The sequence below is a fragment of the Kogia breviceps genome, chromosome 10 (genome assembly GCF_026419965.1).
Source record: "Kogia breviceps isolate mKogBre1 chromosome 10, mKogBre1 haplotype 1, whole genome shotgun sequence".
NCBI classification, from domain to species: domain Eukaryota; kingdom Metazoa; phylum Chordata; class Mammalia; order Artiodactyla; family Physeteridae; genus Kogia; species Kogia breviceps.
In genome coordinates this window covers 90,462,378-90,487,985 of record NC_081319.1, presented here as the reverse complement: position 1 = coordinate 90,487,985, position 25,608 = coordinate 90,462,378, and the positions used below count along the sequence as shown (strand labels likewise).

General features: G+C 41.6%; 1 long non-coding RNA gene across 1 annotated transcript in view; it reads left to right on the top strand.

Annotated features, from left to right (window-relative positions):
• The window catches only part of LOC131763430 (uncharacterized), a 409,803-nt gene that overhangs the window by 96,835 nt on the left and 287,360 nt on the right, over nt 1–25,608 (top strand). Inside the window, exon 4 of the long non-coding RNA XR_009337595.2 lies at nt 10,328–10,371. This is a non-coding gene — a long non-coding RNA (uncharacterized lncRNA). The remainder of the gene's footprint in view (nt 1–10,327; nt 10,372–25,608) is intronic.

Genomic DNA, 25,608 nt, shown 5'->3' with positions numbered 1-25,608 from the left:
GGGGATGGGGGCATTTAGTTTGAGCGGAGGAAGTAACACTAAGTTGATGAGCATGTGTTGATTATCATCCTGGTCTCACTTAAAGTTCACAGCGAGATAGCCTTTACCATCCCCATTTAGCAGATGAAGAAACTGAGGCCGGGAATGAGATGAAGTCACTTGTCCAAAGCCACCGGGCTGTTTAGAGGCAGAGCTGTGATCCAGGAAGAGGGCTCTTAACCCCGGTTTCATCCTTCTGTCTTGAAGGTTGAGTCAGTAGAGAGATGAGGACGGCTGGGCATTTCAGGTGAATAAAAGACCATCCCCATCGGCATGGCTGGGTGGAAGTGCCTGCACACAGGAGGAACAGCGGGGACGGCAGGGGCCCCGGAGCACCTTGAGCCTCAGGGGTAGTAGTAGAAACCAAGCCCGGGAAGACAGTTTGGGGTCTGATAGGAGAGACTCCCTAGTGTCTGGCTACAGGATCTGGTCTTTATTTGGCCCAGAGGGAGGTTTTGTGCAGAGATGGGACATGATTAAAGGAGTACATTTTAGGATGTTTATGACGGTAAGACCTTCCTATGATTCTAAAATATTTTCATGCAACTAGGCTCTTCAGTGTGATGCTGAAGAAACTCCCTCCCCAGATGCTTCCTGCAGTCTAAGCCCTTGAGAGTTTTAATCCCAGGGTTTCTGTCCTGAGGAACACCCAGGCCCCGGCTCCACAGTCCTGCCATTCTGAACATGAGCACTTTAAAAATCCCTGCTCGGGAGCCGCGGAGGAGAGCGCAGCCACAGGGTGCGGAGGGCAAAGCGGAGAGATTCCCGCACGGAGGATCGGTGCCGACCGGCACTCACCAGCCCGAGAGGCTTGTCCGCTCCCCCGCCGGGGCGGGTGGGGGCCCGGAAGCTGAGGCTCTGGCTCCAGTCGGATCCCAGGGAAAGGTCTGGAGTTGGCAGAGTGAAAACAGCCTGAAGGGGTTAGTGCGCCACGGCTGGCCGGGAGGGAAGTCTGGAGCAGCCGAAGAGGTAAGCGACCTTTTCTTCCCTCTTTGCTTCCTGGTGCGCGAGGAGAGGGGTTTAAGCGCGCCGCTTAAAGGAGCTCCAGAAACGGGTACGGAGCTGCCGAAGAGCCAAGAAACTTTCTTGCCTCTTTGTCTCCTGGTGCGAGAGGAGAGGGGATTAAGGGCACCTCGTAAAGGAGCTCCAGAAACGGGCGCGAGCCGCGGCTGTCGGCACGGACAGTAGAGACGGGTGTGGGACGCTAGGGTTGCTGCTGCCGCCACCAAGAGGCCTGTGTGCGAGCACAGGTCACTCTCCACACCGGCCCTCCCGGGAGCCCGTGCAGCCCACCACTGCTGGGACCCCGGGATCCAGGGACAGCTTCCCCGGGAGAACGAGCGGCGCGCCTGGGGCCGGTGCAGCGTCACGCAGGCCTCTGCCGCCACGTGCTCGCCCCACGTCCGTACCCCTCCCTCCCCCTGGCCTATGCCAGAGCCCCCAAATCAGGTGCTCCTTTAACCCCGTCCTGTCTGAGCGAAGGGCAGACGCCCTCGGAAGACCTATGCGCAGAGGCGGGGCCAAGTCCAAAGCTGAACCCCAGGAGCTGTGCGAACAAAGAGGAGCGCGGGAGGTCTCCCCCAGCAGCCTCAGAAGCGGCGGATTAAAGCTCCACAATCAACTTGAAGTGCCCTGCATCTGTGGAAAACCTGAATAGACAGCGAAATATCCCAAGTTGAGGAGGTGGACTTTGGGAGCAAGATATACTATTATTTTCCCCTTTTTTCTTTCTGTGAGTGTGTATGTGTGTGCTGCTGTGTGAGAGTTTGTCTGTATAGCTTTGCTTGCACCATTTGTCCTAGGGTTAGACCGACCCTTTTTTTTTTTTTTTTAATATAGAAATTTTTCTTCTGAATAATTATTTTTTATTTTAATAACTATATTTTATCCTACTTTATTTTGTCTTCTCCCTTTCTTTCTTCTTTCCTTCCTTCCTTTCTTCCCTCCTTCTGTCCTCCCTTCCTTCCTTTCTTCCTCCCTTCCTTCCTCCCTTTCTTCCTCTCCTCCTTCCTTCCTTTCTTGCTTTCTTCCTTCCTTTCTTCCTTCCTTCCTTCCCTCCCTCCCTCCTTCCTTCCTTTCTTTCCTTTCTATTTTTTCTCCCTTTTATTTTGAGCCGTGTGGATTAAAGGCTCTTGGCGCTCCAGCCAGGCATCAGGGCTGTGTCTCTGAGGTGGGAGAACCAACCTCAGGACACTGGTCCACAAGAGACCTCCCAGCTCCACGTAATATCAAACGGCGAAAATCTCCCAGAGATCTCCATCTCAACACCAAGACCCAGATTCACTCAAGGACCAGCAACGAACAGTGCTGGACACCCTATACCCAACAAAGAGCGAGACAGGTCTACATCCCCATCCATTAGCAGAGAGGCTGCCTAAAATCATAATAAGGCTACCAACATCCCCATACACACCACCAGACGTGGACCTGCCCACCAGAAAGACAAGATCCAGCCTCATCCACCAGAACAGAGGCACTAGTCCCCCCAACCAGGGAACCTACTCAACCCACTGAACCAACCTCAGCCACTGGGGACAGCCACCAAAAACAGAGGGAACTACGAACCTGCAGCCTGCAAAAAGGAGACCCCAAACACTGTACGATAAGCAAAATGAGAAGACAGGAAAACACACAGCAGATGAAGGAGCAAGATAAAAACACACCAGACCTAACAAATGAAGAGGAAATAGGCAGTCTACCTGAAAAAGAATTCAGAATAATGATAGTAAAGATGATTCAAAATCTTGGAAATAGAATAGACAAAATGCAAGAAACATTTAACAAGGACCTAGAAGAAATAAAGAGGAAGCAAGCAACGATGAGCAACACAATAAATGAAATGAAAAATACTCTAGATGGGATCAATAGCAGAATAACTGAGGCAGAAGGACGGATAAGTGACCTGGAAGATAAAATAGTGGAAATAACTACTGCAGAGCAGAATAAAGAGAAAAGAATGAAAAGAACTGAGGACAGTCTCAGAGCCCTCTGGGACAACATTAAACGCACCAACATTCGAATTATAGGGGTCCCAGAAGAAGAAGACAAAAAGAAAGGGACTGAGAAAATATTTGAAGAGATTATAGTTGAAAACTTCCCTCATATAGGAAAGGAAATAGTCAATCAAGTCCAGGAAGCACAGAGAGTCCCATACAGGATAAACTCAAGGATAAACACGCCAAGACACATAATAATCAAACTGTCAAAAATTAAATACAAAGAAAACATATTAAAAGCAGCAAGGGAAAAACAACAAATAACACACAAGGGAATCCCCATAAGGTTAACATCTGATCTTTCTGCAGAAACCCTACAAGCCAGAAGTGAGTGGCAGGACATATTTAAAGGTCTGAAGGAAAAAAACCTACAACCAAGATTACTCTACCCAGCAAGGATCTCATTCAGATTTGATGGAGAAATTAAAACCTTTACAGACAAACAAAAGCTGAGAGAGTTCAGCACCACCAAACCAGCTTTACAACAAATGCTAAAGGAACTTCTCTAGGCAAGAAACACAAGAGAAGGAAAAGACCTACAAGAACAAACCGAAACAATTAAGTAAATGGTAATAGGAACATACATAATTACCTTAAATGTAAATGGATTAAATGCTCCCGCCAAAAGACACAGACTGGCTGAATGGATACAAAAACAAGACCCATATATATGCTGTCTACAAGAGACCCACTTCAGACCTAGGGACACCTACAGACTGAAAGTGAGGGGATGGAAAAAGATATTCCATGCAAATGGAAATCAGAAGAAAGCTGGAGTAGAAATTCTCATAGCAGACAAAATGACTTTAAAATAAAAACCATTACAAGAGACAAAGAAGGACACTACATAATGATCAAGGGATCGATCCATGAAGAAGATATAACAATTGTAAATATTTATACACCCAACAGAGGAGCCCCTCAATACATAAGGCAAATACTAACAGCCATAAAAGGGGAAATGGACAGTAACACAATCATAGTAGGGGACTTTAACACCCCACTTTCACCAATGGACAGATCATCCAAAATGAAAATAAATAAGGAAACACAAGCTTTGAATGATACATTACAGAAGATGGACTTAACTGATATTTATAGGACATTCCATCCAAAAACAACAGAATACACATTTTTCTCAAGTGCTCATGGAACATTCTCCAGGATCGATCATATCTTGGGTCACAAATCTAGCCTTGGCATATTTAAGAAAATTGAAATCGTATCAAGTATCTTTTCCGGCCACAACGCTATGAGACTAGATATCAATTACAGGAAAAGATCTGTAAAAAATACAAGCACATGGAGGCTAAACAATACACTACTTAATAATGAAGTGATCACTGAAGAAATCAAAGACGAAATCAAAAATACTTAGAAACAAATGACAATGGAGACACGACCCAAAACCTATGGGATACAGCAAAAGCAGTTCTAAGAGGGAAGTTTATAGCACTACAACTATACCTTAAGAAACAGGAAACATTTCGAATAAACAACCTAACTTTGCACCTAAAGCAATTAGAGAAAGAAGAACAAAAAAACCCCAAATTTAGCAGAAGGAAAGAAATCATAAAGATCAGATCAGAAATAAATGAAAAAGAAATGAAGGAAACAATAACAAAGATCAATAAAAGCAAAAGCTGGTTCTTTGAGACGATAAATAAAATTGATAAACCATTAGCCAGACTCATCAAGAAAAAAAGGGAGAAGACTCAAATCAATAGAATTAGAAATGAAAAAGGAGATGTAACAACTGACACTGCAGAAATACAAAAGATTATTAGCGATTACTACAAGCAAGTGTATGCCAATAAAATGGACAACCTGGAAGAAATGGACAAATTCTTAGAAATGCACAAGCTGCCGAGACTGAACCAGGAAGAAATAGAAAATATGAACAGACCAATCACAAGCACTGAAATAGAAACTGTGATTAAAAATCTTGCAACAAACAAAAGCCCAGGACCAGATGGCTTCACAGGCGAATTCGATCAAACATTTAGAGAAGAGCTAACACCTATCCTTCTCAAACTCTTCTAAAAGATAACAGAGGGAGGAACACTCCCAAACTCATTTTATGGGGCCATCATCACCCTGATACCAAAACCAGACAAAGATGTCACAAAGAAAGAAAACTACAGGCCAATATCAATGATGAACATAGATGCAAAAATCCTCAACAAAATACTAGCAAACAGAATCCAACAGCACATTAAAAGGATCATACACCATGATCAAGTGGGGTTTATTCCAGGAATGCAAGGATTCTTCAATATACACAAATCAATCAATGTGATAAACCATATCAACAAACTGAAGGAGAAAAACCATACGATCATCTTAATAGATGCAGAGAAAGCTTTTGACAAAACCCAACACCCATTTATGATAAAAACCCTGCAGAAAGTAGGCATAGAGGGAACTTTCCTCAACATAATAAAGGCCATATATGACAAACCCACAGCCAGCATTGTTCTCAATGATGAAAAACTGAAACCATTTCCACTAAGATCAGGAACAAGACAAGGTTGCCCACTCTCACCACTCTTATTCAACATAGTTTTGGAAGTTCTAACCACAGCAGTCACAGAAGAAAAAGAAACAAAAGGAATCCAAATAGGAAAAGAAGAAGTAAAGCTGTCACTGTCTGCAAATGACATGATACTATACATAGAGAATCCTAAGGATGCTACCAGAAAACTACTAGAGCTACTCAATGAATTTGGTAAAGTTGCAGGATACAAAATTAATGCACAGAAATCTCTGGCATTCTTATACACTAATGATGAAAAATCTGAGAGTGAAATTAAGAAAACACTCCCATTTACCATTGCAACAAAAAGAATAAAATACCTAGGAATAAACCTACCTAAGGAGACAAAAAACCTGTATGCAGAAAACTATAAGATACTGATGAAAGAAATTAAAGATGATACAAATAGGTGGAGAAATATACCATGTTCTTGGATGGGAAGAATCAACATTGTGAAAATGACTCTACTACCCAAAGCAATCTACAGATTCAATGCAATCCCTATCAAATTACCACTGGGATTTTTTACAGAACTAGAACAAAAAATTTCACAATTTGTATGGAAACACAAAAGACCCCGAATAGCCAAAGCAATCTTGAGAACGAAAAATGGAGCTGGAGGAATCGGGCTCCCTGACTTCAGACTCTCCTACAAGGCTACAGTAATCAAGACAGTATGGTACTGGCACAAAAACAGAAATATAGATCAATGGAACCGGATAGAAAGCCCAGAGATAAACCCACACACATATGGTCACCTTATCTTTGATAAAGGAGGGAAGGATATACAGTGGAGAAAAGACAGCCTCTTCAATAAGTGGTGCTGGGAAAACTGGACAGCTACCTGTAAAAGTATGATATTAGAACACTCCCTAATACCACACACAAAAATAAACTCAAAATGGGTTAAAGACCTAAATGAAAGGGTAGACACTATCAAACTCTTAGAGGAAAACATAGGCAGAACACTCTATGATATAAATCACAGCAAGATCCTTTTTGACCCACCTCCTAGAGAAATGGAAATAAAAACAAAAATAAACAAATGGGACCTAATGAAACTTAAAAGCTTTTGCACAGCAAAGGCTACCATAAACAAGACCAAAAGACCACCCTCAGAATGGGAGAAAATATTTGCAAATGAAGCAACTGACAAAGGATTAATATCCAAAATTTATAAGCAACTCATGCAGCTCAATAACAAAAAAACAAACAACCCAATCCAAAAATGGGTAGAAGAACTAAATAGACATTTCTCCAAAGATGATATACAGATTGCCAACAAACACGTGAAAGAATGCTCAACATCATTAATCATTAGAGAAAGGCAAATCAAAACTACAATGAGATATCATCTCACACCGGTCAGATTGGCCATCATCAAAAACTCTAGAAACAATAAATGCTGGAGAGGGTGTGGAGAAAAGGGAACCCTTTTGCACTGTTGGTGGGAATGTAAATTGATACAGCCACTATGGACAACAGTATGGAGGTTCGTTAAAAAACTACACATAGAACTACCATACGACCCTGCAATCCCACTACTGGGCATATACCCTGAGAAAATCATAATTCAAAAAGAGTCATGTACCAAAATGTTCATTGCAGCTCTATTTACAATAGCCAGGACATGGAAGCAACCTAAGTGTCCATCGACAGATGAATGGATAAAGAAGATGTGGCACATATATACAATGGAATATAACTCAGCCATAAAAAGAAATGAAATTGAGTTATTTGTAATGAGGTGGATAGACCTGGAGTCTGTCATACAGAGTGAAGTAAGTCAGAAGGAGAAAAACAAATACCATGTGGTAACACATATATGGAATCTCAGGGAAAAAAAAGTCATGAAGAGATTAGTGATAGGATGGGAATAAAACACAGACCTACTAGAGCATGGACTTGAGGATATGGGGAGGGGGAAGGGTAAGCTGTGACCAACTGAGAGAGTGCCATGGACATATATACACTAGCAAATGTAATTTAGATAGCTAGTGGGAAGCTGCTCCATAGCACAGGGAGCTCACCTCTGTGCTTTGTGACCACCTAGAGGTGTGGGATAGGGAGGGTGGGAGGGAGGGTGATGCAAGAGGGAAGAGATATGGGAACATATGTATATGTATAAGTGTTTCACTTTGTTGTAAAGGAGAAACTAACACACTATTGTAAAACAGTTTAAAAAAATTAAAAACGAATAAAAATCCCTGCTCAATTCTTGGGATTTTGAGAAGAAAATTTCTTAATATTCCTCGTCTCTTGCTGTTCCCTTGCTTTTAACTTATTTTCTGCTATTTCAAAACTTCTACCTAGATAGACAAATAATTAGATGTCCTTTGGCTTTGCTAGTGAAAAACATACCAAAACATTTAGATTAAAACAGTGTAATATCGACACTAGAAAAATACATCCTGGTTACAAGATGAATTCCTCCTTTTCCTTGTTATTCGTGGTATCCTGGGGTGGCCTACTGGAGAAAAAATACTATTTGATTATCCCTGGGTGGTCAGACAAGACTCTTGTTTGTTTAGTGTTGAGGCTTCAAAGGCTCGCAGACTTTCCTACATAAAGATGTACTAAGAAAATAGGAATTTTTTTGAAGTTGCTTTGTATAAAGGGAAATTCAGAGCAACCATCTTCCTTTCGAACTACAAGCTAATGTGATTAGGGGGTCCGTTTTCACCAGGCATCTTTGTCGTTTCCATCTTGGGTCATTACCACCAGTCTGATGGGGAAATTTGTGCTTAATGAAAACCATCTTCACCTTTTTTTTTGGAACCATCCTACAAACACATCCTTTCCTTTTAAAAGCTACGTTTATTGTGCATATTTAGATTTCGTGAGAACTAAAAATCTGAGTGGGGTGTGTGTGTGTGTGTGTGTGTAATTCAGGGCTCTCTGGTGGTGTGTGCTGCCCAAACCTTCCGGGCCACATGACCTGCACGTTCCAATTAGTAAGACCCACCTGCTGTGGTGTGGGACAAGAGTTTGGACTGGGGTTAGGGCTGGCTAAATGTTGGGTACTTTTTAGTGCAGGCTTTGCAGAACTCCCTTATTAGCACCTCGGAGTCAACGAGCACTCGGGGAAGCTCGTATCCTGTGCACATTGGTTATTTTCTGCTGTGCGTGGTGTGTTTTGGCCATTTTATTTACCCATGCTTCTTTTTCTCATTTCAGAATATTTTTAAAATTTGAAAAAGATTATTTATTTATTTATTTTTAAAATTGAAGTACAGTTGATTTACAATGTTGTGTTAGCAAAGTGTACAGCAAAGTGATTCAGTTATACATATCTATTTATCTACCTGTCTATTTATAAAATTAATTGTACATAATGGGGGAGGTTGATAGTGCTGAATTATTCTAAACCTGGAGGGAGCAGAGCAGCTGTGTCCTACATCAGACCACTGATCTATCTAATCGGTTTTCTTGCCACCTGATTCACTGGATGAATGTGCGTAGCCAATTATGTGAATTCCTATAAGGAAGGAAGAAGGACCTTGAACCCAGAGAGCCAGACAGTTGCTTTATGCAATGCATTCACCCACTGAAGCTGCTTCACTGCCTTGGTCTAATAGGAGTGTCATATTTCTAATCCCTAGAAAATTATTGCTCCTTAAAAAAAAATAGCCACCATGTGAAATAGCTGAATCTTTCATGACTTGCCAAGAACTTTGCTTTTGGAAAAAGGTGCTGAGAAAATAAGTAATTTGGGGATGTTGCCTCTAAAAATTTTAAGCAAGATCAAAACCTCCAAGCTTCTTCTTTGTTGTACCCAGACATAACCTGCTGGTATAAACTATGTTTTTCTGTTACGTGAGGGATAGAAGAGAAAGGAAAAAACAGATTTTAAAGTAAAAGCGTTAGAAATATAAGCTAATTTTCCTGGGCATCCTATTGGTCAATTATTTTATAGTCAAGAGCATTTTCACAAAATATCAAATATTTTGAAAAGAGAAGTCTGGGCACAGAAAACAAACTTAACCCTTGATGTAATCTTGCATGTCTTTTTAAGTCCTGGAGTCAAAGTTCATGGTGGCTTTGATGTGACGCTACCAGCAATACGATGGCACTCGGTAAATCACCAAGGGTGTAGTGGGAAGAACTTCCCCTTTGGGGTCAGCCAGCTCCTGGTTTTGATCTGTGGCTTTGCTACTGCTGCATCTGTGACCTTGGGTGCGTTCTTGCACACTCTCAGCCACAGCCTTCAGTTGCTATCAAGACTAGCCTTACTAAAGGGCTTTAGAGGTTAAATGAAATCAGCTGTAGAAAAGGACTATCTAGGGTCTAGCATGTATACTGCCATTAGCTCCCTTCTTTTCTTCTGATTACATCCCAGGACTAGTCTTTTCCAGTGTAGCTTGGTACTGTCAGGTTTGGGAGTCCCTCTGGAGAACATCTAAAAACCCTGCATTTTTCAGATAATGAAGTCTGGGCCCTGAGAGGGGGAGTGATGGGCTTGCAGTGCCTTAGCGTAGGACTGGCAGAGCTGGTGCTAAAACCGTGCCTCGCTGGATGCTTCCAGTTTTACTCTGGGTAGGAGGAGGGCTTAGCCCTCTGGAGTGTGTCCCTGGCATGGCTCCAGAGCAGTCAAGTCCAAGGCTGGTCTGAGGGCTATCGTTTAAGAAAGAATCAGCTTTTCAGATTTTCCTCTAGGTGCCTTCAAGGTAGACAAAACTGTGTTCTGAAACCTTACTCTGCTGTGTGCTCCTTCCTTTGACAACTTTTGACTCCGTTTCCTTTTTTTCTCTCCTAGTACTCTCAGGTGACTACAGAAGTGTCAGCGCCCACCATGGTCAGGTAAGAGACTTCCTGGATGGGGAAGATTTCCAGACAAATCCCTAACTCCCTCAGTGGTTACCGCTTGTCTCTTGCTCATTTCTGGGGCGCCCCAAAGATCCTAAGGGCCACCATTCCCTTGTCTGTTCTCTATTTTGCTTTCCTTTGTTTCAGTTTCTTTTTTATGCTTTTAGTCTATCACATTTTTGGTTTTCTTTTTATACATTCGTATGTGCACGCTGTTATGACATACAACATGCATGGGGATGGTAAATCCTGCCTGCAGGATGAGGGTTGCCCATGAAGGGTGGGTGGGTGCATGTCAACTCTATCTGTAATGTTTAAAAAAAAAGAGTTTTTTTCAATATGTATCTCTTAAAGATAAGAACTTTTAGGGGCTTCCCTGGTGGCGCAGTGGTTGAGAGTCCGCCTGCCGATGCAGGGGACGCGGGTTCGTGCCCCGGTCCGGGAAGATCCCACATGCCGCGGAGCGGCTGGGCCCGTGAGCCATGGCCGCTGAGCCTGCGCGTCCGGAGCCTGTGCTCCGCAACGGGAGAGGCCGCGGCAATGAGAGGCCCGCGTACCACCAAAAATAAATAAATAAATAAATTAAAAAAAAAAAAAAAAAAAAAGATAAGAACTTTTTGTTTTTTAAAACATAAATACAACACTATTTTCACACCTAAAACAATAGTTCACAATAATTCCTTTCATAAAATATCTAGTCAATGTTCAATATTATTAGAGAGACAGATACTGGAAAAACGAATCTCTTAGGGATGTAAGGTAGTACAGGAGGGCTATAGTTAACACTGCTGTATGGTATAGTTGAGAGTTGTTAAGGTATCATCACAAGGAAAAAATATTTTCTCTCTTTTTTTGGGGGGTACCTATATGAGATGATGGGTGTTAACTGGATGTTAAGTAAACTTATTGTGGTAATCATTTCACAATATATGTAAGTCAAACTGTTATACTGTCCATGTTATACAGGGCTGTATGTTAATTATCTCAATAAAACTGGGGGAAAAATAAAAACAAAACCCAATCTTTGGTAGTTCGGGTATCCGGACGTGCCAGAAGTGTAGTGACACCAGCGGCGAGAATCTGTTAGAAATGCAAATGGTTGGACTGTACCCGGAAGGACTGGATCAGAAACTTTGCTGGTGGGGTGTTTTAACAAGCCCTCCAGGTGATTCTGATATTTGGTAGAGTTAGAACCACTGGCCCAAGGAAAATAAAAAATGTATGCTCTCCGCTCAATTTCAATTTGTCTTTGTGTTGAACACAGCAACATATCCTGAGACCCTCAGAATACCTAAGATGGTATACTTACACCTGGATTGCTGTCATATAATAGCAAATACATTTTTTGGTCTTTGTCCCTGGCTCCTGGCCAGAGCTCCTAAACGCCCTGTAATTTCCGAAGAGATGAACAATAGGAGCATCTTTTGTTCTAATATTTGGTTATTGTCCAAATAACCTGAAACAGCTGTGGAGTGGTGAAGGTGAAAAGACCATCTTTTGTTATTCAAAACAAGCCGCTTTCAACCACTGCTGAGTTTATGTTAATGAGGTGATTTTGGAAAGCCCCTAAATATGGAGGCGGGTTGCCAGGGGAACCAACCTTGTAATTAAGGAATTGGCACTCTTAGCCCCGCCCCCTGACCTCCAGGAAGGCGAGTGGGGTTGGAGGTTGAGCTCCTCAGCTGTGGCCAATGATGCAATCAATCGTGCTCACCTGCTTACGTGCTTACGTAAGGAGACCGCCCTTAAAAGCCCTATAAGGCGGGGGCTTGGTGTGCAGCCGGGTTCAATACGTGGAGGTAGTGGGAGGTTGGCGTCCTGGAGAGAGCGGGGAGGGTTCACACCTTGCCCTGTGCATCTCTTCCTGTCTGTTCCTGGGTTGTACCCTTGATAATAAACCAGTAGTCCGGTAAGTTAACTGTTTTTCTGAGCTGTGTGAGCTGTTCTAGTAAATTGTGGAATCTGGGGGTGGGGTCGTGGGAACCCCTGATTTATAGCTGGTGGGTCGCCCAGGCCACAACCTGGACTTGGAATTGGCGTCTGCAGTGGGGAGCGAACTGCCTTGCGGGCTTGAGCCCTTAGCTAGCGAGGTCTGTGTTAACTTCGGGCAGTTAGTGTCAGAATTGAATTAAGTTATAGGACACCCACTCCGTGTCCACTGAGAACTGGAAAATTGCTTGGTGTGGAAAAACCCCACACATTTGGCACCAGAAGTGTTGTGTGAGCAGAGAGAAATGGGAGTTTTGCTTTTCGTTTTTATTGTATTTTATTAAATAAAAAAAATTATACACTTTTTTTAAAGGTTACTTTCCATTTAGTTATTATAACATTGTCTATTCCCTTGTTGTACAATACGTCCTTGAGCCTATGTTATACCCAATAGTTTATACCTCCTCCCCAAGCTTTTGCTTTTTAATCCCCAAGATGGAGTCCGGCGTTTCATCGCCTCCTCAGGCGGGTCCCAAGCCTCCTTCTACCTCTAGCTGTGGAGAGCTTCAAACTCAGCCTGGTCCCACTTTAGGAAATGCGAGTGGTCGCAGGCGGTGGAAGTAATGACCAGAACTTTCTGGAACAGGACAGCCTGGGTGGAATTAGAGCTCTAATGTCTTTGAGTGGATTTGGTAGAGAAACAAGATGCTTTTGTAAAGAGCATACTTCTAAAGCTGCGGTTCTCATCTACTGGTTGTGTAGTGGAGTCACCTGGGAGGCTTTTAAGAAACACTGGTCCCCTGGCCTGACTTCAGGAGATTCCAGTTTCAGCTGAGTTGTGGGTAGGGGTGGAGGGAGGTGAATGCAAAGGGTCTCGGCATCACCTTGGTTTGAAGGCTCTCCAGGTGATTCTAATTGCAGTCCTGGTTCAGCACCACTAGTAACGACAGGTTTGGTTTGGGACTCAGACGAGAAAGGAGGTAAAGGATCCTGCAAGAGTACACTTTCAGGGGTCCTACCCCTCAGATGAGTAACTGCTTTTCAAACTGTGGGTCTTAAGCTATTAGCGACCTGATTTGGGGAAGTGTTCTTATGCCAGTGTTTCACTTTTTTGTTTTTGTTTTCATCTGTTGCACAGTATTTTTGGCCAGATTGTTCTAGGCCAGGGGACTTGACTGAAGTTTGTCTGCTCATCTGTAGGTGTGTTGGAGGAGACTGTTTCTATTGCATGTAAATGACATCCCCTCTCGCCTCTGTGGTTCTCTTTATGTGCGTGGATAAAGCTCCAGGGAAGGAAGTCAGAGTTACTGATACACATTTTGCAGTGTGAGGCATTCCTTCCTTGCAGTCCCGAAGTTAACCGAAAGGAAAGACTGAGCTGTGTTTGCTGGTTGAGTGTTGAAATATTCCATGGAGAAAGGAAAGGGAAACAAGTCCTACCACTGATTTTTTTTTTTTTTTTTTCTTATTTGGGGCAGGGTTTATCACCTCCCCCCACCAAATTTCTGGCAAGTGCGATTAGAAATTGACTTGCAGGGTTTGCTCACACTAGCTTCCCAAGACATCTTTTGTTTGCTTGCTTCTGACTAGCGGTAGTTAATTTGCTATCTCTCACACGTGTTATCCAAAAAATCACAGAACTCATTAGCAATAAACAGCATGAACTTGGTCGGTCACATTTGGAGGATTAGCCAGATGTAAATCTGAGTTGCACTTGGGAGGTTTCGTGTGCCTCATTTTAAAAATAAATAGAACTCTAGCCTTGAGTAGAAACAGATTTTTTTTTTAATGAAATATCTTACTGGAAAACATTTTTTTTTTCCAGTAAAAAATATGGGGAGGAGGTAAGCTTTTCTTGACGCCAGTGCTTATTTGATTTCATGCCCTTCTCCTTGCTGATGGCAGATGTGGCAGAAATAAAGACCCAATTTCATTGTTCAGAATGGGAGAAAAATTTAATCAATTCAGGAATTTATTCTTAATTGACAGCAGACGTTTAAAACTTGATTGGTCACAGTCGACTATTTAACGTGCCTTTTAGGAAAATAAACTTTTTTGTGTTTCCCTAACCATTCTGTGCACTCATCACTACACTGCAGGTTATGGAGGTGTTGGCCTTGATGATGATTCTTAGACCTTTTAAATAATGTTTCTCACTAAGCAGTTGAAAGGGGTAATTTTCATGTGGTTACAATATATGATTGATGTGATTAGAAAATTTCTGTTTTCTGTTGATATGCAGACTCGCTGCCAGTGTTACTGGATATTCATATGCCACCTGTTTTTAATTCCAGCAGAACTTATCACAGTGAAATAAATAACTTACCTTTGAAGAATCAGCAAAATAATTCAAATTTATTGAAACTTTTTGTGTTTATCGTTTCAGATCGTACTAAATCAGATGAGTACACAAATGCCCAGGGGTTGACTCTACCAAGTAGAGATAATGTTTCATGCAGACACATGAATTGAATTAGAGACCTGTTAGAGACTTCCCATGAGCTGATTTTGATCATCCTGGTTTCTAGCACTCTCCAAATGCAACAATTATATCACACTACCTCCTGTTTTCTATTTCTTACAAAAATATAACCTCCTTAGTAAGACATCTGATTTATCAAAATCAGTACAGGACTGTCAGCTGTTCAGTCCATCTTTCTGCTCATGAAATCATTCTTTTTCTATTTTATCGTCAATCCTGAAGTCAAATTAACAGTGTATGTTTTAATTCTTTTCTAGGGAGAAAGACATTTTGCCCAGTTAGCATAAATTTAGTGTTAAAGAAGAAATAGATGGTCAGATCTGCAGCAGGCTGACTTCTCAGGATTCATTACAGAAGGGCTCTTTTTTGAAACATCTGTCACTGAAGGTGTGTCCTGAGGGATGTGGGAAGAATGGAAAATATTTGATCTTCCTCACTTCCAAAGGGCTCTGTCCCCTTAAAAGCTCTATGGTAGCAAAGTAGTAGAACATTTCAATAAGGAAGGCTGCAGGAAAGAGTAAAGAGAAAGACAAAATGAAGTACCAGAAGCAGTAGTAGTTCTATCCATGTTCATATCATGTACATACGACCTGAGAAACAGATACTGAAGTGGCAGAACCAGGCTGCTGTTTCGTCCCTATGATCTAATTAAATGTATTTTCACTTAAAAAGGATAACAATGTTAGATCTTAATGGGATTAACCTAAGTGAAATTTATTACGCTTTGCTTTGACAGTAAAGATTATGGATGGCTCAAGTGCCTTTTTGATATGGTAGCTTTGGATCCTGTAAGTTTTACTATTGCTGCTCTGCTGAAGTTACCAAAGTTACCCAACAAAACTTGTGTGTTACATAACTGAGACTTGAAATACAAGTAGAGTTTGAATATTTTTCCCTTTAATTTTTTTGGAGGTTAATTTTTACTCTTTCATACTAGAATGAAGTCTCTTTAGCTGAAACAAAGTAAATGGGAGCTTTTTTAAAAGACGAGGCAGTGTTGATCACTCCTTATGGTCTGTCTTGCTCAGAATTACCAGAATGATCTGTTTTAGTCCATGTTCACTGTTATCTACCTGCTCCTTTTCCTTTGTATTGCAGGAGCTCAATAATATATATAGATTTTTGGTGGTAAAATGTACGTAAAATTTACCATTTCAACCATGTTATGTGTACAGTTGAGTGGTATCAAGTATTCATATAGTTGTGCAACCGTAACTACCATCCATCTTCAGAACTTTTTCATCTTAAGCTGAAACTGCTTACCCCTTAGACACTTAACTCCCCCATGCCGACCTCCCCCAGACCTTGGCAATCACCATTCTACTTTGTTTTCATGAATTTGACTATTCTAGTGGCCGCATGAGTGGAATCATACAGTATTTGTCTTTTTGTGACTGGCTTATTTCACTTAGCAGAATGTTCTCAAGCCTCGTCCATGCTGTAACGTGGATCAAAATTTCCGTCCTTCTTAAGACTGGATAATATTCCATTTTATATATGTATCACACTTTGTTTTCCCATTTGTCAGTGGGATAAGAGTGTTTTTAAACCTTTTGGCTTTTGTGAATAATGCTACTAAGGACACGGGTGTTTAAATATCTGTTTGAATTCCTCAGTGTCTTTGAATTGCTTCCCCATAAGAAATGTCTTCACAGATGAATGTTGATGCTGGTTTTGGTACTATCTTAATATTGTTTATAATAAAGAAAGCCTTTTATGTAGCATAATTGGAATTAGTATGTTGAGCCTGAGTTATGAAGGTCCCCCAAAGCATATGGGACAGGTAAACACAAGGCAATGAATACCCTTTTGGAACACACCTGCCTAGGTATTGTGAGCCATTTTCATTGATAAAGACCCATTGCAAGACACTTAAAAAAAATTGGATTTATTGTAAAGAGCTGTGTTTTAGCATCTTCATTAAAAGATATGTTGCTGCATGGCATCTGGAAAAATCAAACTGTAAAAATGACTTGCAAAATAAACATCCTGTGATTAACCAAAATCCTCTGAGCAGAAGACAATACAGGGTTTGGGATGTGTATCTCCTTCTCTAGAGGAGAGTCTGGCTTCCCTCTTGGAATGTAGAGTAATAGCTCATACTGCTGGCATGGAACCCCTGAAGATACATATCCTACCCTCACATTCCTGGTGTTTTCAGTGTCTTCTCTATTTTCTAGAACAACCTTGAGAGTTCTTTCAGATACCTTAAGCTTAACTAGACAGAGACAAGCCCCTTCGTGTAGTTAATACTATTCATTGAGCATGAACCATATGTCAGAGCTATGTTATTACTAGCTGACATTTATTCAGTGCTTGGCATATGTTGGGCATTGTTCTAAGCTCTATATGTGTTTTAACTTATTTGATCTTCACAACATCTCAATGTATTTGATACCAGCATAACTTCTACAAATGAGGAAAGTGAGACACAAGTTGACTTGACTGAGAACACAGTTAGAAATTGGCAGAGTAAGACTCGAACCCAGGCATCTGACTTCAGACCTTGTATCTTTGGCCTCCATGCTGTGCTGACCTGATACTTTACAGTTGATCTCACTTATTAGCCCTGTGATCAACAGTCTCTGGAGGACAAATTCTTTTTAAGAAGAGTAACAGCTTGTAAAGCTAGAAGTTGTGTGGGTCTGTCTGGAAACCCATGCCATGTTAAATGATCCTAGAGTAGTTTAGAGGGTCAGCACCAAAGACTCCAGGTTTCTACTGAACATAGTGACCTTTATTTCACTTTTAAAGGTGAAACAGAAAATGATATTCATAGAAAAGGTTTCATAGAAAATGATATTCAAAAAGAACATGCTTAGGAATATTGAGAAGGAATTTATTTTTGTAAAAGGTGTTATTACTTCACTATGAATTCGTATTTGGCAAAGAAATTACCAGGAATATGTATTAGGAATCAACCTCACTCAGAAATTTGGTATTAAAGAGTTTGTACGGAATACCTACTTAGGTCCATTTATAAAGAAATTTCTCTTAATAGAAGATATTGGGGGTTTCAAAAGTACTTGTAGCCACTTTTGTTGAAATATATCTATGTACCTTTATTTACATCTGTTAGCAAGTGATGAGTCTTTTTAATGAGAGGTCTGGCATGGTGATTCTTAATGCTCATGGTGAGGTTTAAAGAGTTCTTTACAGATGAAGGAACATTCACTGAGCAGCAGAGTTGCCAGGAATTTTGCTAGATGCCAAGGCTTTAAAGACAGTCGAGGAATAATTGTTATGTTTAAGGTATGCTTATTCTATGAGATACAGAAGGAAGAAGAGACTTCATCCTTTTGAGGAGAGAGGTTAGGAGAAAAGAACTGGGTGGGAGCTTGGTTTTGAAGGTTGAAGAGGAGTTTTCTAGGCAGACAAAGTTGGGTGAGGGGGGTGAGTGGTGTCAGGCAGAGGAAGAGCCATGTACAAGGGTGCTGAGACAAGCAGCATGGCACGTTTAGCAAACCTTTAATAGCAAATTGATTATAGTGTAAAGACCATAGGCTTAGACAAAAGTTTAAAAAACTACTCTTGAGTCTTGGTTTTACCCTCTTAAAAAACAAAAAAACAAAACCTCAGCCACTTTCATTCTTATTTTGAGGATTAAGAATAATACATGTAAAAAAAAAACCATGTAAATTGTTCAGTAAAGAACAATTTAATGACATACAGGTTTTTATATTGATACTATCAATTATTTTAAATTTTTGTCTTGATTTATTGTTTTGAATAATAAATCTGCATGGTTCAGAAACCCAAAAAGTAGACAAAGCACCCATCTTTGTGCCTCATCAAGTTCTACCTTTTCAACCCCCATCAGAAGCCACTGTTCTTCGTTTCTTATCCTTCCATAGTCCCTTTATGCTCCACAGTGGCCTTTTTACAAAATGGTAGCCTGTTACACACATCGTACAATACTGTCCTCTTTTCATTTAACTCTTCATCTTAGAGGACTTTGCATATCAATTATAGGGAGCTTCCTCATCCTACTATAAAGAAGTGCTACTTTATTTTTATACAGCTTGACTCAAGAAATTGTAACAGGGCTTCCCTGGTGGCGCAGTGGTTGAGAGTCCGCCTGCCGATGCAGGGGATGCAGGTTCGTGTCCCGGTCTGGGAAGATCCCACATGCCGCGGAGCGGCTGGGCCCGTGAGCCATGGCCGCTGAGCCTGTGCGTCCGGAGCCTGTGCTCCGCAACGGGAGAGGCCACAACAGTGAGAGGTCCGCGTACCACCAAAAAAAAAAAAAGAAATTGTAACAGTATAGAGTTCCCATTGTGTCCTTCACCCAGCTTCCCCCAGTGGTAATTTTACATGACTGTAGTAAGCCAAAAGCAGGAAACTGGCATTGGTACAGTACTATTAACTTAGGTAGAGACCTTATTTGATTTTACATGCATATTTTTATATGCAGTTTTTAATATGCATTTTTTGTGTGTGGGGGGTACATATTTCTGTGAGATTTTATCATCCTTATACATACAGTATATTCAAATAACCATCACCACAGTCAAAGTACAGAACTAATTGTTCCCTTACTACAAAGGAGCTCCTCTCTGCTACTTTTTAATAGCCACACCCTCTCCCCAATCCTAACTACTGACAGCTGCTGATTAATCCACACATTGCATGTGTGCTTTAAGACGACCCTACCATGTATTATACCTTTCTCAAGGGTAAGAAACCTACTTTCAAACTTTTTTATTCCCTGCAGGCCTGTGCACTTGATGGGTACTTAATGATTTTTTTCTTTATAGATTTATTTATGGCTGCATTGGTTCTTCGTTGCTGCACACGGGCTTTCTCTAGTTGTGGTGAGTAGGGGCTACTCTTCGCTGCGGCGTGCGGGGTTCTCATTGCGGTGGCTTCTCGTTGCGGACCGCGGGCTCGGCTCATGGGCTCAGTAGTTGTGGCTCGCGGGCTCTAGAGTGCGGGCTCAGTACTTGTGGTGCACAGGCTTAGTTGCTCTGTGGTGTGTGGATTGTTCTCGGACCAGGGATGGAACCCGTGTCCCCTGCATTGGCAGGCGGCTTCTTAACCACTGCCCCAAGAGGAGTCAAAACCAAAACAAAGCCAAAAAGACAATTCGGAGTTGAAAAACAAATGAGTCAGGATAATTTGCTTTCCAAAATAACAAAAGTTCACACACTCTTAAATAGGAACTCCTCAATGTGAATTAAGTGATAATTTATCACTTCTTTCTGGCAAGACTCAGTAACCTGAAAGTGCTAATGATGAGAAACAATTTCTCTAAAACATCACTTTGCACTTTTCAAAGCATTTTCATTTTTATAGATTTTTCTCTGTAAGGACTTTGGTACGATAGTACGTTTATTATCTCTAGTTGACAGAGTAGGAAACTGAGGCTAAGAGAGGGAAGAAAGAGAACAGTGACTGAATCTAATGTGCTCTTTGTGTCCCAACAACTGTGGCCTCGACAGCTCATTTTACAGAAGAGAACGTGGGTGCTCAGAGGTTCAGCAATGTGTCTCTGGTCAGTGTATAACCGAAAAGATTCGCAAACCCCACACGCCACTACATCATTATGAAGCTCTCCTTGGGGAATCTGAATTCTTACTTAACTCCTAACCTCCTCTAAAAACATGGTGGTGGGAGTGGTGTTTCAGTACAGTACTCACTTATAAAAGATTACTGTAGTAGTTTATAGAAATGGTTAAGGGTTTTGGAGTCGGCCAGACTTCTGTCCCAATCCCAGGTCAGCCATCCTCTAGTTTTGCTGACTGTGGGCACAGTTTTATTTATATTTATTGAAACTTCAGGTAATCAGCTATAAAATGGAGACCCTGGTAGCTCCTCCATCAGGCTGAAGCAATTAAATGGAATAAAACCTACAAAGCACTTAGTGTAGTGGGTGCTGGCTACCACTCGTTCAATAAACAGCAGCTGTTATATGTGGGTCTTCATTTTATGGACTTTCTACTTCTAATAACAAGTTTTAAGCAAATACTAAGATTGTGTTGTGCTGAACAATGTACTGTTGACGGAATTAACATAGCTACACAGTTAGACTTAATCTTTAAACTTAGAAATTTAGAATACATTTTACCTATACAGTTTTAAAATGTATCATTCAGGTTGTTGTATTTTCACATCTAAAGCTGCCATTCTGCCCCCAGCCCCCAAAAGTTTGACTTTGGTCTGTGAACGAGTAGACTTTCCAGAAATGAAGAATTCGTATCTATAGCATGGGACAACTGTGAGAGAACTATTTGTGGCTTAGCTCTTGCTAAGCTTCTGGTACCCTTATCCCTGTGTATGGATGGACATTCCTGACCTGAGAAATGGTCCAGTGGAGAAGGAGGTAGCTGGTGTGTGTGTGTGTTGAGGTGTGAGGGGTACTCATTGTATACAGCTTTTGTAATACAGATAATTAAGTACAATCAACAGGCATTACAGTCATATCCTTTGAATTGTTCAGAGAATGTGCTTAGCTCTGCTTAGCGGGGTGTGTGTTTAGGGTGAGACTGACAGTTGAGGTATTGGTGAGAAGCATTTGTATCACAGCGACAGACTGCAGAGAGCTCTTTCCTGTGTTACAGATTGCTAGGAAATTGGATAGGACCTCCTGAGAAATTCTATCCCACGCCTTCCCCCAAGACTAGGCAGCGACATCCGTTAGGAAGGCAGCGGGGGTGGGGAGGAGAGCCGGGGGCTTTCTGGGAGTGAGCTGGGCCCCCACCCCCCGGGCTGGTGTGGGAAACACCCTGTACTTAGGGGCACTCTGCACAGAGTGTGTGGAGTGTCCTCAGGTCAGCACGGGAAGTGTGCGAATGTTCCCTTGAGAGCCCCTTGGACTTGTCAAAAAAACCCGATCATAAAGGAGAGCTTGCTTGGCAGTTTTCATCAGAAGTCTAAATGACGGAGTTTTAATGCTGAGATAGAACAGTGGCTCTCAACTCTAGGTGCAGAGAACATGGACTTTTCTTTAACCTTCCAGGTGATTCTACTGTACCTCTGGGGTTAAGAACCACTGGGATAGAGAGAAAGCACTCTGGCAAAACAGCAAAAGGGCAAAAAAGCCCCCCACCCTACATTGGGTGGCTGGGTCCCCATATTTCCCAGTGAGGCCACTGGCCTTTTCAGTTGGCTGAAATTTCTCTTCACATTCTGGATCAGGGTCCACTGGGCAGAGATGCTGTTGACTGCCGTGCCATCCAGCTGCGTTTCCTGGTGTGTGGGATAAAACCCGCTCTGCTTGTCTCTGGGGTGAGGGGTATGATGTTTCCCTACTTTGGAATCATTTTTTAAAGCCTCGGCCCTCAGGCTTTAAGCAGAAATGTATGCTACATTCTAAAGGATATTGTTGAAATCTTAATAATTTGTCTCTTTCACATAAGAGAAATAACTGTGCGGGGTGGACAAAAACCCTCTGAGAAAACCATGTGTTTCACATTTACTATGAATAAGTCATTCCCTCTCTTAGCTGTCAAAAGTCATAATCTGGGAATCATTCTTTTCCTACGAAAACCAGAAACCTGTTTTTTCCCTCTCCTTTTGATAGCAGCTGTAATAAAAGTTCCCATAGGCAAGAGCTTTTGATTTGATAGGATGCAGTGGCTGTCTTTCTAGGGAAGCTGTGGAAAATGCATTGGTGCATTTTTCTTTTTTTTTTTTTCTCAATTGCATGTATCTTGTATCCCCTGAACATCATGTCCAAGCATGATGTCACTCACATGACTTGGCTACATCCCAAGTCCTTTTACAAATACAAACTACAGAAGAAACAAACTGGTTGAGTGTACGAAGTATATTTCAGGAACGTCCTAAATGGTCTGTTTCAGAGGCACACAATTCCAAACTATTTGCTGACATTTATTGTCAGGCTTCAAATTATTAAATGTCTTTCTGATCACATGGTGCCATGTTTTGCGTAGGGTGACATATCTGTCCTCTTTCAAATGCATGGGAATTGGCAACAATCTTACTTAACTGGTGAGTTTGCTGAAGTGTTGTTACAAGACAGCCAGGATGACTCATTCGTGAGTGCTCTTCAGGTAGGGAAATGCTGCCAGCTTAGTTTGTATTTTGTCTACCTAGAGTTCTGCTGCTTAATTTTCTATTTCGGTTAAGAGTAATCCCTTTTCCTGCTAGTAGCTGTAATCACATTATAAGAGACTTAAAAATTCTCATTTCCCAGTAGTTCTCACAATGTAAGCATTTTTATTTCATGTAAGATTGCTCTTTTTTCCTGACATTGGGAAAGATAAACTAGGAAGTCTAAATATTGGTCTAATTGGAAGAACTCAGGGTACGTTCTGGTCAAGTGGAGAAGTTAAGGAGTGATGGAGGGGAGTCCTGGACTCCATCTGAAAGGGTAGCAATAGGCCTTAAATGTGATAAGAGACTTAATGTACCTTGACAGTTTTTAAAACAGAACATTAAAATTTTGCCTGAGAATCTGATGTCTTTGGTAAATATGGGATCTAGTGAGGCATACTCGTTTCTGCCTCTCCCCATATATTTCTTTGATCATGTTTGTGCTGTTCTTGAAAGAACCACATGTCTCTCCCTGACTGGACAGGCCCAGAGATGGAGATAAGTAGGCCCTTCGTAGACACCTGTTTTCAAGTTTGTTCTTGCATGAAGGCCAAGAGGGTGGAGGATAGCTCTAAAATCTGGGAAGTGCAAACTGTAGCTACTTTTTTTTTTTTTTTTTTTTTAAAAACAACCTTGAAATTACATTTGGACGTGGTTAATTCTCAGGTGACTTGGAGCCATGGAGCATATACCTTTCATAATCATATGTAACTATGTTTAGAACTTGTGTTTCATCTCACCTTTCATAGAGTATTTTGAGTGGTACATTGTTCACAGAACTATCTTTTCTGGACCTAGGATATAAATTTTCTTAGGTCCTTTGCCATTCAATACTAAGTATTTAGGAAGTTCACTGCATGTTGAGAGGATGTGATATTATGATACTGCTTGATTGATTGTATGGTTGTTGCAGTTTGGATTTATAGATACTGCAGATACTGTTAATGGTTAGTGGTCAGATAGAGTGAATTACTATTTTAAACTAGCAAGAAAATTGACTATTTTGTTTTATTTTTTTGCGGTACGCGGGCCTCTCACTGTTGTGGCTTCTCCCATTGCGGAGCACAGGCTCCGGACGCGCAGGCTCAGCGGCCGTGGCTCACCAGCCGCTCCGCGGCATGTGGAATCTTCCCGGACCGGGGCACGAACCCGCGTCCCCTGCGTCGGCAGGCGGACTCTCAACCACTGCGCCACCAGGGAAGCCCAAGAAAGTTGACTTTAAATGGAGGTTTCTGATTGGCTGCCTAAGGCTGCTTAGTGATGTCAATAATCTTAGAAAAGATGAATTGGAAGTATTACTCATTTTCATTTATGAATTTAATCCTGTGGATAGGTAATGTTGGACATGCCAAATGGTAATCCTGTGGCACTTGTCACCTAAAGGCCACGTGACTAACTCTGTAGTAAGAGACATGGAAACACATGGTACTTATCTCTTTTGGGATTTGTTCTTTTTTCTCCCTTTTTTTGGGTTTATGTCTCCTGATCTTCTAGGGGGCTCATTGAGATACAAGAGTTTTATACTTTGGTTTCTTTGCAGAAAGACGGCAAACAGAGTTCAAATTAAGTTCATAAGTATTTGCTTGGCTGCAGATAATTTTTTTACCGGGTGATGATGGAGGTGAGTGCACATGGAGCCAAGCCAAGGGCAAGCGGAGAGGAGAGGGGTCTGTGTGTGTAGATACATTTCCTATTTCCCACAGCTTGGTTCCGTGCTACCGTCAGAAGTAAAGAAGATAATTGGTTTTCTTCCTGGGATGGTCTTTGACTGACAAGCCCTCAGTCAGCTATTAAATCCCACTGTCTTAGCCTTAGATTGGGAAATTCAAGTTCCTAACAGATGGACTTTTCCAGTTCTTACTTGATTCTCTCCTGCTCCTATCCTCCACTTAGGGAAATGGAATGGAAGGGAGAAGAAAGAAGAATCAGATTTCCAACTTAGATTTTACTGATTTGGAATTAGGAGTTGGCTTCATTAGATATTAACCTTATTTTCTTGTTTCAATAAAAACAAAGGGTTTGTGGGGGAGTTATAAATAGCATGACCTAAATTGTGTGACATTTGTTTGACTCCATGTAGTTTAGAAATATAGCTCTTACACCAACAATTGTTAGGTGAATTACATATTTACTAGGCCCAAACTAAAAACATTTTGTTTTGGTATTTTATGCCTTTCAAAGCAATCCAACTTTTTTTAAAATTGTAGAATTCAGACGAACCTTCACTGCCATTAATGTGAATTAGGTTGTATTGAACCTACATTCAGAGATGCATGATGATTTGAATTAGTGCCTGTGATGTGCCAGCTCCTGTTTTTTTTTTTTTTTTTTTTTTTTTTTTTTTTTTTGTGGTATGCGGGCCTCTCACTGCCGTGGCCTCTCCCATCGCGGAGCACAGGCTCCCGACGCACAGGCCCAGCGGCCATGGCTCACGGGCTTAGTTGCTCCGCGGCATGTGGGATCTTCCCGGACCAGGGCACGAACCCGTGACCCCTGCATCGGCAGGCGGACTCTCAACCACTGCGCCACCAGGGAAGCCCCCAGCTCCTGTTTTAAAATCGGCAAAGGGCAATGTGTCATGACATTGGGGTTAGATGAATGCTACCTAAACCTAAATTTTTTTTTTTTAAATAGTAAACCAAACTGTTAAAACAACACCGATACATTCTTTGGCTACAGTTCAGTCATTTGAGAGAGGTTTGAGAGGCTTTTTAAAAGAAAAGTTCACCTACGTGTATTGTCATCTTTCAATACTAGATCAT